General features: G+C 36.8%; 2 non-coding genes across 2 annotated transcripts; both read left to right on the top strand.

Annotated features, from left to right (window-relative positions):
- The first annotated feature begins 255 nt into the window (after positions 1-255).
- TRNAK-CUU (transfer RNA lysine (anticodon CUU)) lies at positions 256-328 on the top strand. Its single transcript has one exon. It is a non-coding gene; the product is annotated as a tRNA-Lys (tRNA).
- Positions 329-4,489: 4,161 nt separating this feature from the next.
- Positions 4,490-4,562, top strand: TRNAK-CUU (transfer RNA lysine (anticodon CUU)). The gene has a single exon. It is a non-coding gene; the product is annotated as a tRNA-Lys (tRNA).
- Positions 4,563-16,377: the final 11,815 nt, after the last annotated feature.

Here is a 16,377-nt window from a genome sequence, read left to right as displayed (position 1 = left end):
CTTACTATAAAATAAAGTGGAGAAAACACAAATAAGACTTTTTTCCACACAGGTTTAATCGGCTATTTCCTGATATTCTTCAGTGCGTTCTGATATTGACTGGTAATTGTGTTTGATACTTTCTTAGACTATTTCTGCCTCTGGCTGATGTGTATTTTCTTTCCAAACTCCACCAGAGCCTATGATTACACAGCATCCTATCTGTGGAAAACGGCAGTGCAGGGATAGGGAAGAAAACTATAGGCATTCAAAGGAGCCCGGCTAGCTCAGTCGGTAGAGCATGAGACTCTTAATCTCAGGGTCGTGGGTTCGAGCCCCACGTTGGGCAAAAACAACTCAAATTTTAGTGCTTTTTGACCAAAAAAATAGAAATTGAAAGTCTCTTTACAATATTTGCAATATTTTCATTGTTAACATGCAATATATGAATGCATGTCTGGATGCATGTCTTGACCAAAAAAATAGAAATTGAAAGTCTCTTTACAATATTTGCAATATTTTCATTGTTAACATGCAATGTATGAATGCATGTCTGGATGATGTGTAATGGGGCAATACCATACCTTAATGTATTCACTGTAAAAGAAAAAGTATGCATCATCTTACTATAAAATAAAGTGGAGAAAACACAAATAAGACTTTTTTCCACACAGTTTAATCGGCTATTTCCTGATATTCTTCAATGCGTTCTGATATTGACTGGTAATTGTGTTTGATACTTTCTTAGACTATTTCTGCCTCTGGCTGATGTGTATTTTCTTTCCAAACTCCACCAGAGCCTATGATTACACAGCATCCTATCTGTGGAAAGCGGCAGTGCAGGGATAGGGAAGAAAACTATAGGCATACAAAGGAGCCTGGCTAGTTCAGTTGGTAGAGCATGAGACTCTTAATCTCAGGGTCGTGGGTTCGAGCCCCACGTTGGGCGAAAACAACTAAAATTGTAGTGCTTTTTGACCAAAAAAATAGAAATTGAAAGTCTCTTTACAATATTTGCAATATTTTCATTGTTAACATGCAATATATGAATGCATGTCTGCATGATGTGTAATGGGGCAATACCATAGCTTAATGTATTCACTATAAAATAAAAAGTATGTATCATCTTATTATAAAATAAAGTGGAGAAAACACAAATAAGACTTTTTTTCACACAGGTTCAGTCAGCTATTTCTTTATATTCTTCAAAGCGTTCTGATATTGACTGGTAATTGTGTTTGATACTTTCTTAGACTATTTCTGCCTCTGGCTGACGTGTATTTTCTTTCCAAACTCCACCAGAGCCTATGATTACACAGCATCCTATCTGTGGAAACCGGCAGTGCAGGGATAGGGAAGAAAACTATAGGCATGCAAAGGAGCCCGGCTAGCTCAGTCGGTAGAGCATGAGACTCTTAATCTCAGGGTCGTGGGTTCGAGCCCCACGTTGGGCGAAAACAACTAAAATTTTAGTGCTTTTTGACCAAAAAAATAGAAATTGAAAGTCTCTTTACAATATTTGCAATATTTTCATTGTTAACATGCAATATATGAATGCATGTCTGGATGCATGTCTTGACCAAAAAAATAGAAATTGAAAGTCTCTTTACAATATTTGCAATATTTTCATTGTTAACATGCAATGTATGAATGCATGTCTGGATGATGTGTAATGGGGCAATACCATACCTTAATGTATTCACTGTAAAAGAAAAAGTATGCATCATCTTACTATAAAATAAAGTGGAGAAAACACAAATAAGACTTTTTTCCACACAGGTTTAATCGGCTATTTCCTGATATTCTTCAATGCGTTCTGATATTGACTGGTAATTGTGTTTGATACTTTCTTAGACTATTTCTGCCTCTGGCTGATGTGTATTTTCTTTCCAAACTCCACCAGAGCCTATGATTACACAGCATCCTATCTGTGGAAAACGGCAGTGCAGGGATAGGGAAGAAAATTATAGGCATCCAAAGGAGCCCGGCTAGCTCAGTCGGTAGAGCATGGGACTCTTAATCTCAGGGTCGTGGGTTCGAGCCCCACGTTGGGCGAAAACAACTAAAATTTTAGTGCTTTTTGACCAAAAAAATAGAAATTGAAAGTCTCTTTACAATATTTGCAATATTTTCATTGTTAACATGCAATATATGAATGCATGTCTGCATGATGTGTAATGGGGCAATACCATAGCTTAATGTATTCACTATAAAATAAAAAGTATGTATCATCTTATTATAAAATAAAGTGGAGAAAACACAAATAAGACTTTTTTTCACACAGGTTCAGTCAGCTATTTCTTTATATTCTTCAAAGCGTTCTGATATTGACTGGTAATTGTGTTTGATACTTTCTTAGACTATTTCTGCCTCTGGCTGATGTGTATTTTCTTTCCAAACTCCACCAGAGCCTATGATTACACAGCATCCTATCTGTGGAAAGCGGCAGTGCAGGGATAGGGAAGAAAACTATAGGCATCCAAAGGAGCCTGGCTAGTTCAGTTGGTAGAGCATGAGACTCTTAATCTCAGGGTGGTGGTTTCAAGCCCCACGTTGGGTGAAAACAACTAAAATTTTAGTGCTTTTTGACCAAAAAAATAGAAATTGAAAGTCTCTTTACAATATTTGCAATATTTTCATTGTTAACATGCAATGTATCAATGCATGTCTGGATGATGTGTAATGGGGCAATACCATACCTTAATGTATTCACTGTAAAAGAAAAAGTATGCATCATCTTACTATAAAATAAAGTGGAGAAAACACAAATAAGACTTTTTTCCACACAGGTTTAATCGGCTATTTCCTGATATTCTTCAATGCGTTCTGATATTGACTGGTAATTGTGTTTGATACTTTCTTAGACTATTTCTGCCTCTGGCTGATGTGTATTTTCTTTCCAAACTCCACCAGAGCCTATGATTACACAGCATCCTATCTGTGGAAAGCGGCAGTGCAGGGATAGGGAAGAAAACTATAGGCATCCAAAGGAGCCTGGCTAGTTCAGTTGGTAGAGCATGAGACTCTTAATCTCAGGGTGGTGGTTTCAAGCCCCACGTTGGGTGAAAACAACTAAAATTTTAGTGCTTTTTGACCAAAAAAATAGAAATTGAAAGTCTCTTTACAATATTTGCAATATTTTCATTGTTAACATGCAATGTATCAATGCATGTCTGGATGATGTGTAATGGGGCAATACCATACCTTAATGTATTCACTGTAAAAGAAAAAGTATGCATCATCTTACTATAAAATAAAGTGGAGAAAACACAAATAAGACTTTTTTCCACACAGGTTTAATCGGCTATTTCCTGATATTCTTCAATGCGTTCTGATATTGACTGGTAATTGTGTTTGATACTTTCTTAGACTATTTCTGCCTCTGGCTGATGTGTATTTTCTTTCCAAACTCCACCAGAGCCTATGATTACACAGCATCCTATCTGTGGAAAGCGGCAGTGCAGGGATAGGGAAGAAAACTATAGGCATCCAAAGGAGCCTGGCTAGTTCAGTTGGTAGAACATGAGACTCTTAATCTCAGGGTCGTGGGTTCGAGCCCCACGTTGGGCGAAAACAACTAAAATTGTAGTGCTTTTTGACCAAAAAAATAGAAATTGAAAGTCTCTTTACAATATTTGCAATATTTTCATTGTTAACATGCAATATATGAATGCATGTCTGGATGATGTGTAATTGGGCAATACCATACCTTAATGTATTCACTGTAAAATAAAAAGTATGTATCATTTTATTATAAAATAAAGTGGAGAAAACACAAATAGGACTTTTTTCACACAGGTTCAGTCAGCTATTTCCTTATATTCTTCAAAGCGTTCTGATATTGACTGGTAATTGTGTTTGATACTTTCTTAGACTATTTCTGCCTCTGGCTGATGTGTATTTTCTTTCCAAACTCCACCAGAGCCTATGATTACACAGCATCCTATCTGTGGAAAACGGCAGTGCAGGGAAATGGAAGAAAACTATAGGCATCCAAAGGAGCCCGGCTAGCTCAGTCGGTAGAGCATGAGACTCTTAATCTCAGGGTCGTGGGTTCGAGCCCCACGTTGGGTGAAAACAACTAAAATTTTAGTGCTTTTTGACCAAAAAAATAGAAATTGAAAGTCTCTTTACAATATTTGCAATCAATATTTTCATTGTTAACATGCAATGTATGAATGCATGTCTGGATGATGTGTAATGGGGCAATACCATACCTTAATGTATTCACTGTAAAAGAAAAAGTATGCATCATCTTACTATAAAATAAAGTGGAGAAAACACAAATAAGACTTTTTTCCACACAGGTTTAATCGGCTATTTCCTGATATTCTTCAGTGCGTTCTGATATTGACTGGTAATTGTGTTTGATACTTTCTTAGACTATTTCTGCCTCTGGCTGATGTGTATTTTCTTTCCAAACTCCACCAGAGCCTATGATTACACAGCATCCTATCTGTGGAAAACGGCAGTGCAGGGATAGGGAAGAAAACTATAGGCATTCAAAGGAGCCCGGCTAGCTCAGTCGGTAGAGCATGAGACTCTTAATCTCAGGGTCGTGGGTTCGAGCCCCACGTTGGGCAAAAACAACTCAAATTTTAGTGCTTTTTGACCAAAAAAATAGAAATTGAAAGTCTCTTTACAATATTTGCAATATTTTCATTGTTAACATGCAATATATGAATGCATGTCTGGATGCATGTCTTGACCAAAAAAATAGAAATTGAAAGTCTCTTTACAATATTTGCAATATTTTCATTGTTAACATGCAATGTATGAATGCATGTCTGGATGATGTGTAATGGGGCAATACCATACCTTAATGTATTCACTGTAAAAGAAAAAGTATGCATCATCTTACTATAAAATAAAGTGGAGAAAACACAAATAAGACTTTTTTCCACACAGTTTAATCGGCTATTTCCTGATATTCTTCAATGCGTTCTGATATTGACTGGTAATTGTGTTTGATACTTTCTTAGACTATTTCTGCCTCTGGCTGATGTGTATTTTCTTTCCAAACTCCACCAGAGCCTATGATTACACAGCATCCTATCTGTGGAAAGCGGCAGTGCAGGGATAGGGAAGAAAACTATAGGCATACAAAGGAGCCTGGCTAGTTCAGTTGGTAGAGCATGAGACTCTTAATCTCAGGGTCGTGGGTTCGAGCCCCACGTTGGGCGAAAACAACTAAAATTGTAGTGCTTTTTGACCAAAAAAATAGAAATTGAAAGTCTCTTTACAATATTTGCAATATTTTCATTGTTAACATGCAATATATGAATGCATGTCTGCATGATGTGTAATGGGGCAATACCATAGCTTAATGTATTCACTATAAAATAAAAAGTATGTATCATCTTATTATAAAATAAAGTGGAGAAAACACAAATAAGACTTTTTTTCACACAGGTTCAGTCAGCTATTTCTTTATATTCTTCAAAGCGTTCTGATATTGACTGGTAATTGTGTTTGATACTTTCTTAGACTATTTCTGCCTCTGGCTGACGTGTATTTTCTTTCCAAACTCCACCAGAGCCTATGATTACACAGCATCCTATCTGTGGAAACCGGCAGTGCAGGGATAGGGAAGAAAACTATAGGCATGCAAAGGAGCCCGGCTAGCTCAGTCGGTAGAGCATGAGACTCTTAATCTCAGGGTCGTGGGTTCGAGCCCCACGTTGGGCGAAAACAACTAAAATTTTAGTGCTTTTTGACCAAAAAAATAGAAATTGAAAGTCTCTTTACAATATTTGCAATATTTTCATTGTTAACATGCAATATATGAATGCATGTCTGGATGCATGTCTTGACCAAAAAAATAGAAATTGAAAGTCTCTTTACAATATTTGCAATATTTTCATTGTTAACATGCAATGTATGAATGCATGTCTGGATGATGTGTAATGGGGCAATACCATACCTTAATGTATTCACTGTAAAAGAAAAAGTATGCATCATCTTACTATAAAATAAAGTGGAGAAAACACAAATAAGACTTTTTTCCACACAGGTTTAATCGGCTATTTCCTGATATTCTTCAATGCGTTCTGATATTGACTGGTAATTGTGTTTGATACTTTCTTAGACTATTTCTGCCTCTGGCTGATGTGTATTTTCTTTCCAAACTCCACCAGAGCCTATGATTACACAGCATCCTATCTGTGGAAAACGGCAGTGCAGGGATAGGGAAGAAAACTATAGGCATCCAAAGGAGCCCGGCTAGCTCAGTCGGTAGAGCATGGGACTCTTAATCTCAGGGTCGTGGGTTCGAGCCCCACGTTGGGCGAAAACAACTAAAATTGTAGTGCTTTTTGACCAAAAAAATAGAAATTGAAAGTCTCTTTACAATATTTGCAATATTTTCATTGTTAACATGCAATATATGAATGCATGTCTGGATGCATGTCTTGACCAAAAAAATAGAAATTGAAAGTCTCTTTACAATATTTGCAATATTTTCATTGTTAACATGCAATGTATGAATGCATGTCTGGATGATGTGTAATGGGGCAATACCATACCTTAATGTATTCACTGTAAAAGAAAAAGTATGCATCATCTTACTATAAAATAAAGTGGAGAAAACACAAATAAGACTTTTTTCCACACAGTTTAATCGGCTATTTCCTGATATTCTTCAATGCGTTCTGATATTGACTGGTAATTGTGTTTGATACTTTCTTAGACTATTTCTGCCTCTGGCTGATGTGTATTTTCTTTCCAAACTCCACCAGAGCCTATGATTACACAGCATCCTATCTGTGGAAAGCGGCAGTGCAGGGATAGGGAAGAAAACTATAGGCATACAAAGGAGCCTGGCTAGTTCAGTTGGTAGAGCATGAGACTCTTAATCTCAGGGTCGTGGGTTCGAGCCCCACGTTGGGCGAAAACAACTAAAATTGTAGTGCTTTTTGACCAAAAAAATAGAAATTGAAAGTCTCTTTACAATATTTGCAATATTTTCATTGTTAACATGCAATATATGAATGCATGTCTGCATGATGTGTAATGGGGCAATACCATAGCTTAATGTATTCACTATAAAATAAAAAGTATGTATCATCTTATTATAAAATAAAGTGGAGAAAACACAAATAAGACTTTTTTTCACACAGGTTCAGTCAGCTATTTCTTTATATTCTTCAAAGCGTTCTGATATTGACTGGTAATTGTGTTTGATACTTTCTTAGACTATTTCTGCCTCTGGCTGATGTGTATTTTCTTTCCAAACTCCACCAGAGCCTATGATTACACAGCATCCTATCTGTGGAAACCGGCAGTGCAGGGATAGGGAAGAAAACTATAGGCATGCAAAGGAGCCCGGCTAGCTCAGTCGGTAGAGCATGAGACTCTTAATCTCAGGGTCGTGGGTTCGAGCCCCACGTTGGGCGAAAACAACTAAAATTTTAGTGCTTTTTGACCAAAAAAATAGAAATTGAAAGTCTCTTTACAATATTTGCAATATTTTCATTGTTAACATGCAATATATGAATGCATGTCTGGATGCATGTCTTGACCAAAAAAATAGAAATTGAAAGTCTCTTTACAATATTTGCAATATTTTCATTGTTAACATGCAATGTATGAATGCATGTCTGGATGATGTGTAATGGGGCAATACCATACCTTAATGTATTCACTGTAAAAGAAAAAGTATGCATCATCTTACTATAAAATAAAGTGGAGAAAACACAAATAAGACTTTTTTCCACACAGGTTTAATCGGCTATTTCCTGATATTCTTCAATGCGTTCTGATATTGACTGGTAATTGTGTTTGATACTTTCTTAGACTATTTCTGCCTCTGGCTGATGTGTATTTTCTTTCCAAACTCCACCAGAGCCTATGATTACACAGCATCCTATCTGTGGAAAACGGCAGTGCAGGGATAGGGAAGAAAATTATAGGCATCCAAAGGAGCCCGGCTAGCTCAGTCGGTAGAGCATGGGACTCTTAATCTCAGGGTCGTGGGTTCGAGCCCCACGTTGGGCGAAAACAACTAAAATTTTAGTGCTTTTTGACCAAAAAAATAGAAATTGAAAGTCTCTTTACAATATTTGCAATATTTTCATTGTTAACATGCAATATATGAATGCATGTCTGCATGATGTGTAATGGGGCAATACCATAGCTTAATGTATTCACTATAAAATAAAAAGTATGTATCATCTTATTATAAAATAAAGTGGAGAAAACACAAATAAGACTTTTTTTCACACAGGTTCAGTCAGCTATTTCTTTATATTCTTCAAAGCGTTCTGATATTGACTGGTAATTGTGTTTGATACTTTCTTAGACTATTTCTGCCTCTGGCTGATGTGTATTTTCTTTCCAAACTCCACCAGAGCCTATGATTACACAGCATCCTATCTGTGGAAACCGGCAGTGCAGGGATAGGGAAGAAAACTATAGGCATGCAAAGGAGCCCGGCTAGCTCAGTCGGTAGAGCATGAGACTCTTAATCTCAGGGTCGTGGGTTTGAGCCCCACGTTGGGCGAAAACAACTAAAATTTTAGTGCTTTTTGACCAAAAAAATAGAAATTGAAAGTCTCTTTACAATATTTGCAATATTTTCATTGTTAACATGCAATATATGAATGCATGTCTGGATGCATGTCTTGACCAAAAAAATAGAAATTGAAAGTCTCTTTACAATATTTGCAATATTTTCATTGTTAACATGCAATGTATGAATGCATGTCTGGATGATGTGTAATGGGGCAATACCATACCTTAATGTATTCACTGTAAAAGAAAAAGTATGCATCATCTTACTATAAAATAAAGTGGAGAAAACACAAATAAGACTTTTTTCCACACAGGTTTAATCGGCTATTTCCTGATATTCTTCAATGCGTTCTGATATTGACTGGTAATTGTGTTTGATACTTTCTTAGACTATTTCTGCCTCTGGCTGATGTGTATTTTCTTTCCAAACTCCACCAGAGCCTATGATTACACAGCATCCTATCTGTGGAAAACGGCAGTGCAGGGATAGGGAAGAAAATTATAGGCATCCAAAGGAGCCCGGCTAGCTCAGTCGGTAGAGCATGGGACTCTTAATCTCAGGGTCGTGGGTTCGAGCCCCACGTTGGGCGAAAACAACTAAAATTGTAGTGCTTTTTGACCAAAAAAATAGAAATTGAAAGTCTCTTTACAATATTTGCAATATTTTCATTGTTAACATGCAATATATGAATGCATGTCTGGATGCATGTCTTGACCAAAAAAATAGAAATTGAAAGTCTCTTTACAATATTTGCAATATTTTCATTGTTAACATGCAATGTATGAATGCATGTCTGGATGATGTGTAATGGGGCAATACCATACCTTAATGTATTCACTGTAAAAGAAAAAGTATGCATCATCTTACTATAAAATAAAGTGGAGAAAACACAAATAAGACTTTTTTCCACACAGTTTAATCGGCTATTTCCTGATATTCTTCAATGCGTTCTGATATTGACTGGTAATTGTGTTTGATACTTTCTTAGACTATTTCTGCCTCTGGCTGATGTGTATTTTCTTTCCAAACTCCACCAGAGCCTATGATTAAACAGCATCCTATCTGTGGAAAGCGGCAGTGCAGGGATAGGGAAGAAAACTATAGGCATCCAAAGGAGCCTGGCTAGTTCAGTTGGTAGAGCATGAGACTCTTAATCTCAGGGTCGTGGGTTTGAGCCCCACGTTGGGCGAAAACAACTAAAATTGTAGTGCTTTTTGACCAAAAAAATAGAAATTGAAAGTCTCTTTACAATATTTGCAATATTTTCATTGTTAACATGCAATATATGAATGCATGTCTGCATGATGTGTAATGGGGCAATACCATAGCTTAATGTATTCACTATAAAATAAAAAGTATGTATCATCTTATTATAAAATAAAGTGGAGAAAACACAAATAAGACTTTTTTTCACACAGGTTCAGTCAGCTATTTCTTTATATTCTTCAAAGCGTTCTGATATTGACTGGTAATTGTGTTTGATACTTTCTTAGACTATTTCTGCCTCTGGCTGATGTGTATTTTCTTTCCAAACTCCACCAGAGCCTATGATTACACAGCATCCTATCTGTGGAAACCGGCAGTGCAGGGATAGGGAAGAAAACTATAGGCATGCAAAGGAGCCCGGCTAGCTCAGTCGGTAGAGCATGAGACTCTTAATCTCAGGGTCGTGGGTTCGAGCCCCACGTTGGGCGAAAACAACTAAAATTTTAGTGCTTTTTGACCAAAAAAATAGAAATTGAAAGTCTTTTCACAATATTTGCAATATTTTCATTGTTAACATGCAATGTATGAATGCATATCTGGATGATGTGTAATGGGGCAATACCATACCTTAATGTATTCACTGTAAAAGAAAAAGTATGCATCATCTTACTATAAAATAAAGTGGAGAAAACACAAATAAGACTTTTTTCCACACAGGTTTAATCGGCTATTTCCTGATATTCGTCAATGCGTTCTGATATTGACTGGTAATTGTGTTTGATACTTTCTTAGACTATTTCTGCCTCTGGCTGATGTGTATTTTCTTTCCAAACTCCACCAGAGCCTATGATTACACAGCAGCCTAGCTGTGGAAAGCGGCAGTGCAGGGATAGGGAAGAAAACTACAGGCATCCAAAGGAGCCCGGTTAGCTCAGTAGGTAGAGCATGAGACTCTTAATCTCAGGGTCGTGGGTTCGAGCCCCACGTTGGGCGAAAACAACTAAAATTGCAGTGCTTTTTGACCAAAAAAATAGAAATTGAAAGTCTCTTTACAATATTTGCAATATTTTCATTGTTAACATGCAATGTATGAATGCATGTCTGGATGATGTGTAATGGGGCAATACCATACCTTAATGTATTCACTGTAAAAGAAAAAGTATGCATCATCTTATTATAAAATAAAGTGGAGAAAACACAAATAAGACTTTTTTCCACACAGTTTAATCGGCTATTTCCTGATATTCTTCAATGCATTCTGATATTGACTGGTAATTGTGTTTGATACTTTCTTAGACTATTTCTGCCTCTGGCTGATGTGTATTTTCTTTCCAAACTCCACCAGAGCCTATGATTACACAGCATCCTATCTGTGGAAAGCGGCAGTGCAGGGATAGGGAAGAAAACTATAGGCATCCAAAGGAGCCTGGCTAGTTCAGTTGGTAGAGCATGAGACTCTTAATCTCAGGGTCGTGGGTTCGAGCCCCACGTTGGGCGAAAACAACTAAAATTGTAGTGCTTTTTGACCAAAAAAATAGAAATTGAAAGTCTCTTTACAATATTTGCAATATTTTCATTGTTAACATGCAATATATGAATGCATGTCTGCATGATGTGTAATGGGGCAATACCATAGCTTAATGTATTCACTATAAAATAAAAAGTATGTATCATCTTATTATAAAATAAAGTGGAGAAAACACAAATAAGACTTTTTTTCACACAGGTTCAGTCAGCTATTTCTTTATATTCTTCAAAGCGTTCTGATATTGACTGGTAATTGTGTTTGATACTTTCTTAGACTATTTATGCCTCTGGCTGATGTGTATTTTCTTTCCAAACTCCACCAGAGCCTATGATTACACAGCATCCTATCTGTGGAAACCGGCAGTGCAGGGATAGGGAAGAAAACTATAGGCATGCAAAGGAGCCCGGCTAGCTCAGTCGGTAGAGCATGAGACTCTTAATCTCAGGGTCGTGGGTTCGAGCCCCACGTTGGGCGAAAACAACTAAAATGTTAGTGCTTTTTGACCAAAAAAATAGAAATTGAAAGTCTCTTTACAATATTTGCAATATTTTCATTGTTAACATGCAATATATGAATGCATGTCTGGATGCATGTCTTGACCAAAAAAATAGAAATTGAAAGTCTCTTTACAATATTTGCAATATTTTCATTGTTAACATGCAATGTATGAATGCATGTCTGGATGATGTGTAATGGGGCAATACCATACCTTAATGTATTCACTGTAAAAGAAAAAGTATGCATCATCTTACTATAAAATAAAGTGGAGAAAACACAAATAAGACTTTTTTCCACACAGGTTTAATCGGCTATTTCCTGATATTCTTCAATGCGTTCTGATATTGACTGGTAATTGTGTTTGATACTTTCTTAGACTATTTCTGCCTCTGGCTGATGTGTATTTTCTTTCCAAACTCCACCAGAGCCTATGATTACACAGCATCATATCTGTGGAAAGCGGCAGTGCAGGGATAGGGAAGAAAACTACAGGCGTCCAAAGGAGCCCGGCTAGCTCAGTAGGTAGAGCATGAGACTCTTAATCTCAGGGTCGTGGGTTCGAGCCCCACGTTGGGTGAAAACAACTAAAATTTTAGTGCTTTTTGACCAAAAAAATAGAAATTGAAAGTCTCTTTACAATATTTGCAATATTTTCATTGTTAACATGCAATATATGAATGCATGTCTGGATGCATGTCTTGACCAAAAAAATAGAAATTGAAAGTCTCTTTACAATATTTGCAATATTTTCATTGTTAACATGCAATGTATGAATGCATGTCTGGATGATGTGTAATGGGGCAATACCATACCTTAATGTATTCACTGTAAAAGAAAAAGTATGCATCATCTTACTATAAAATAAAGTGGAGAAAACACAAATAAGACTTTTTTCCACACAGTTTAATCGGCTATTTCCTGATATTCTTCAATGCGTTCTGATATTGACTGGTAATTGTGTTTGATACTTTCTTAGACTATTTCTGCCTCTGGCTGATGTGTATTTTCTTTCCAAACTCCACCAGAGCCTATGATTACACAGCATCCTATCTGTGGAAAGCGGCAGTGCAGGGATAGGGAAGAAAACTACAGACATCCAAAGGAGCCCGGTTAGCTCAGTAGGTAGAGCATGAGACTCTTAATCTCAGGGTCGTGGGTTCGAGCCCCACGTTGGGCAAAAACAACTAAAATTGCAGTGCTTCTTGACCAAAAAAATAGAAATTGAAAGTCTCTTTACAATATTTGCAATATTTTCATTGTTAACATGCAATATATGAATGCATGTCTGCATGATGTGTAATGGGGCAATACCATAGCTTAATGTATTCACTATAAAATAAAAAGTATGTATCATCTTATTATAAAATAAAGTGGAGAAAACACAAATAAGACTTTTTTTCACACAGGTTCAGTCAGCTATTTCTTTATATTCTTCAAAGCGTTCTGATATTGACTGGTAATTGTGTTTGATACTTTCTTAGACTATTTCTGCCTCTGGCTGATGTGTATTTTCTTTCCAAACTCCACCAGAGCCTATGATTACACAGCATCCTATCTGTGGAAACCGGCAGTGCAGGGATAGGGAAGAAAACTATAGGCATGCAAAGGAGCCTGGCTATCTCAGTCGGTAGAGCATGAGACTCTTAATCTCAGGGTCGTGGGTTCGAGCCCCACGTTGGGCGAAAACAACTAAAATTTTAGTGCTTTTTGACCAAAAAAATAGAAATTGAAAGTCTCTTTACAATATTTGCAATATTTTCATTGTTAACATCCAATATATGAATGCATGTCTGGATGCATGTCTTGACCAAAAAAATAGAAATTGAAAGTCTCTTTACAATATTTGCAATATTTTCATTGTTAACATGCAATGTATGAATGCATGTCTGGATGATGTGTAATGGGGCAATACCATACCTTAATGTATTCACTGTAAAAGAAAAAGTATGCATCATCTTACTATAAAATAAAGTGGAGAAAACACAAATAAGACTTTTTTCCACACAGGTTTAATCGGCTATTTCCTGATAGTCTTCAATGCGTTCTGATATTGACTGGTAATTGTGTTTGATACTTTCTTAGACTATTTCTGCCTCTGGCTGATGTGTATTTTCTTTCCAAACTCCACCAGAGCCTATGATTACACAGCATCCTATCTGTGGAAAACGGCAGTGCAGGGATAGGGAAGAAAACTATAGGCATCCAAAGAAGCCCGGCTAGCTCAGTCGGTAGAGCATGAGACTCTTAATCTCAGGGTCGTGGGTTCGAGCCCCACGTTGGGCGAAAACAACTAAAATTTTAGTGCTTTTTGACCAAAAAAATAGAAATTGAAAGTCTCTTTACAATATTTGCAATATTTTCATTGTTAACATGCAATATATGAATGCATGTCTGGATGCATGTCTTGACCAAAAAAATAGAAATTGAAAGTCTCTTTACAATATTTGCAATATTTTCATTGTTAACATGCAATGTATGAATGCATGTCTGGATGATGTGTAATGGGGCAATACCATACCTTAATGTATTCACTGTAAAAGAAAAAGTATGCATCATCTTACTATAAAATAAAGTGGAGAAAACACAAATAAGACTTTTTTCCACACAGTTTAATCGGCTATTTCCTGATATTCTTCAATGCGTTCTGATATTGACTGGTAATTGTGTTTGATACTTTCTTAGACTATTTCTGCCTCTGGCTGATGTGTATTTTCTTTCCAAACTCCACCAGAGCCTATGATTACACAGCATCCTATCTGTGGAAAGCGGCAGTGCAGGGATAGGGAAGAAAACTACAGACATCCAAAGGAGCCCGGTTAGCTCAGTAGGTAGAGCATGAGACTCTTAATCTCAGGGTCGTGGGTTCGAGCCCCACGTTGGGCAAAAACAACTAAAATTGCAGTGCTTCTTGACCAAAAAAATAGAAATTGAAAGTCTCTTTACAATATTTGCAATATTTTCATTGTTAACATGCAATGTATCAATGCATGTCTGGATGATGTGTAATGGGGCAATACCATACCTTAATGTATTCACTGTAAAAGAAAAAGTATGCATCATCTTACTATAAAATAAAGTGGAGAAAACACAAATAAGACTTTTTTCCACACAGGTTTAATCGGCTATTTCCTGATATTCTTCAATGCGTTCTGATATTGACTGGTAATTGTGTTTGATACTTTCTTAGACTATTTCTGCCTCTGGCTGATGTGTATTTTCTTTCCAAACTCCACCAGAGCCTATGATTACACAGCATCCTATCTGTGGAAAGCGGCAGTGCAGGGATAGGGAAGAAAACTATAGGCATCCAAAAGATCCTGGCTAGTTCAGTTGGTAGAGCATGAGACTCTTAATCTCAGGGTCGTGGGTTCGAGCCCCACGTTGGGCGAAAACAACTAAAATTGTAGTGCTTTTTGACCAAAAAAATAGAAATTGAAAGTCTCTTTACAATAGTTGCAATATTTTCATTGTTAACATGCAATATATGAATGTATGTCTGGATGATGTGTAATGGGGCAATACCATACCTTAATGTATTCACTGTAAAATAAAAAGTATGTATCATCTTATTATAAAATAAAGTGGAGAAAACACAAATAGGACTTTTTTCACACAGGTTCAGTCAGCTATTTCCTTATATTCCTCAAAGCGTTCTGATATTGACTGGTAATTGTGTTTGATACTTTCTTAGACTATTTCTGCCTCTGGCTGATGTGTATTTTCTTTCCAAACTCCACCAGAGCCTATGATTACACAGCATCCTATCTGTGGAAAACGGCAGTGCAGGGATAGGGAAGAAAACTATAGGCATCCAAAGGAGCCCGGCTAGCTCAGTCAGTAGAGCATGAGACTCTTAATCTCAGGGTTGTGGGTTCGAGCCCCACGTTGGGCGAAAACAACTAAAATTTTAGTGCTTTTTGACCAAAAAAATAGAAATTGAAAGTCTCTTTACAATATTTGCAATATTTTCATTGTTAACATGCAATATATGAATGCATGTCTGGATGCATGTCTTGACCAAAAAAATAGAAATTGAAAGTCTCTTTACAATATTTGCAATATTTTCATTGTTAACATGCAATGTATGAATGCATGTCTGGATGATGTGTAATGGGGCAATACCATACCTTAATGTATTCACTGTAAAAGAAAAAGTATGCATCATCTTACTATAAAATAAAGTGGAGAAAACACAAATAAGACTTTTTTCCACACAGGTTTAATCGGCTATTTCCTGATATTCTTCAATGCGTTCTGATATTGACTGGCAATTGTGTTTGATACTTTCTTAGACTATTTCTGCCTCTGGCTGATGTGTATTTTCTTTCCAAACTCCACCAGAGCCTATGATTACACAGCATCCTATCTGTGGAAAGCGGCAGTGCAGGGATAGGGAAGAAAACTACAGGCATCCAAAGGAGCCCGGTTAGCTCAGTAGGTAGAGCATGAGATTCTTAATCTCAGGGTCGTGGGTTCGAGCCCCACGTTGGGCGAAAACAACTAAAATTGCGGTGCTTTTTGACCAAAAAAATAGAAATTGAAAGTCTCTTTGCCATATTTTCATTGTTAACATGCAATATATGAATGCATGTCTGGATGATGTGTAATGGGGCAATACCATACCTTAATGTATTCACTGTAAAAGAAAAAGTAT

Source organism: Ambystoma mexicanum, chromosome 4q, assembly GCF_040938575.1.
Source record: "Ambystoma mexicanum isolate Mex_15411 chromosome 4q, UKY_AmexF1_1, whole genome shotgun sequence".
Classification (NCBI taxonomy): domain Eukaryota; kingdom Metazoa; phylum Chordata; class Amphibia; order Caudata; family Ambystomatidae; genus Ambystoma; species Ambystoma mexicanum.
The sequence above is the reverse complement of the archived record's forward strand: the minus strand, read 5'-3'. Positions and strand labels throughout refer to the sequence as shown.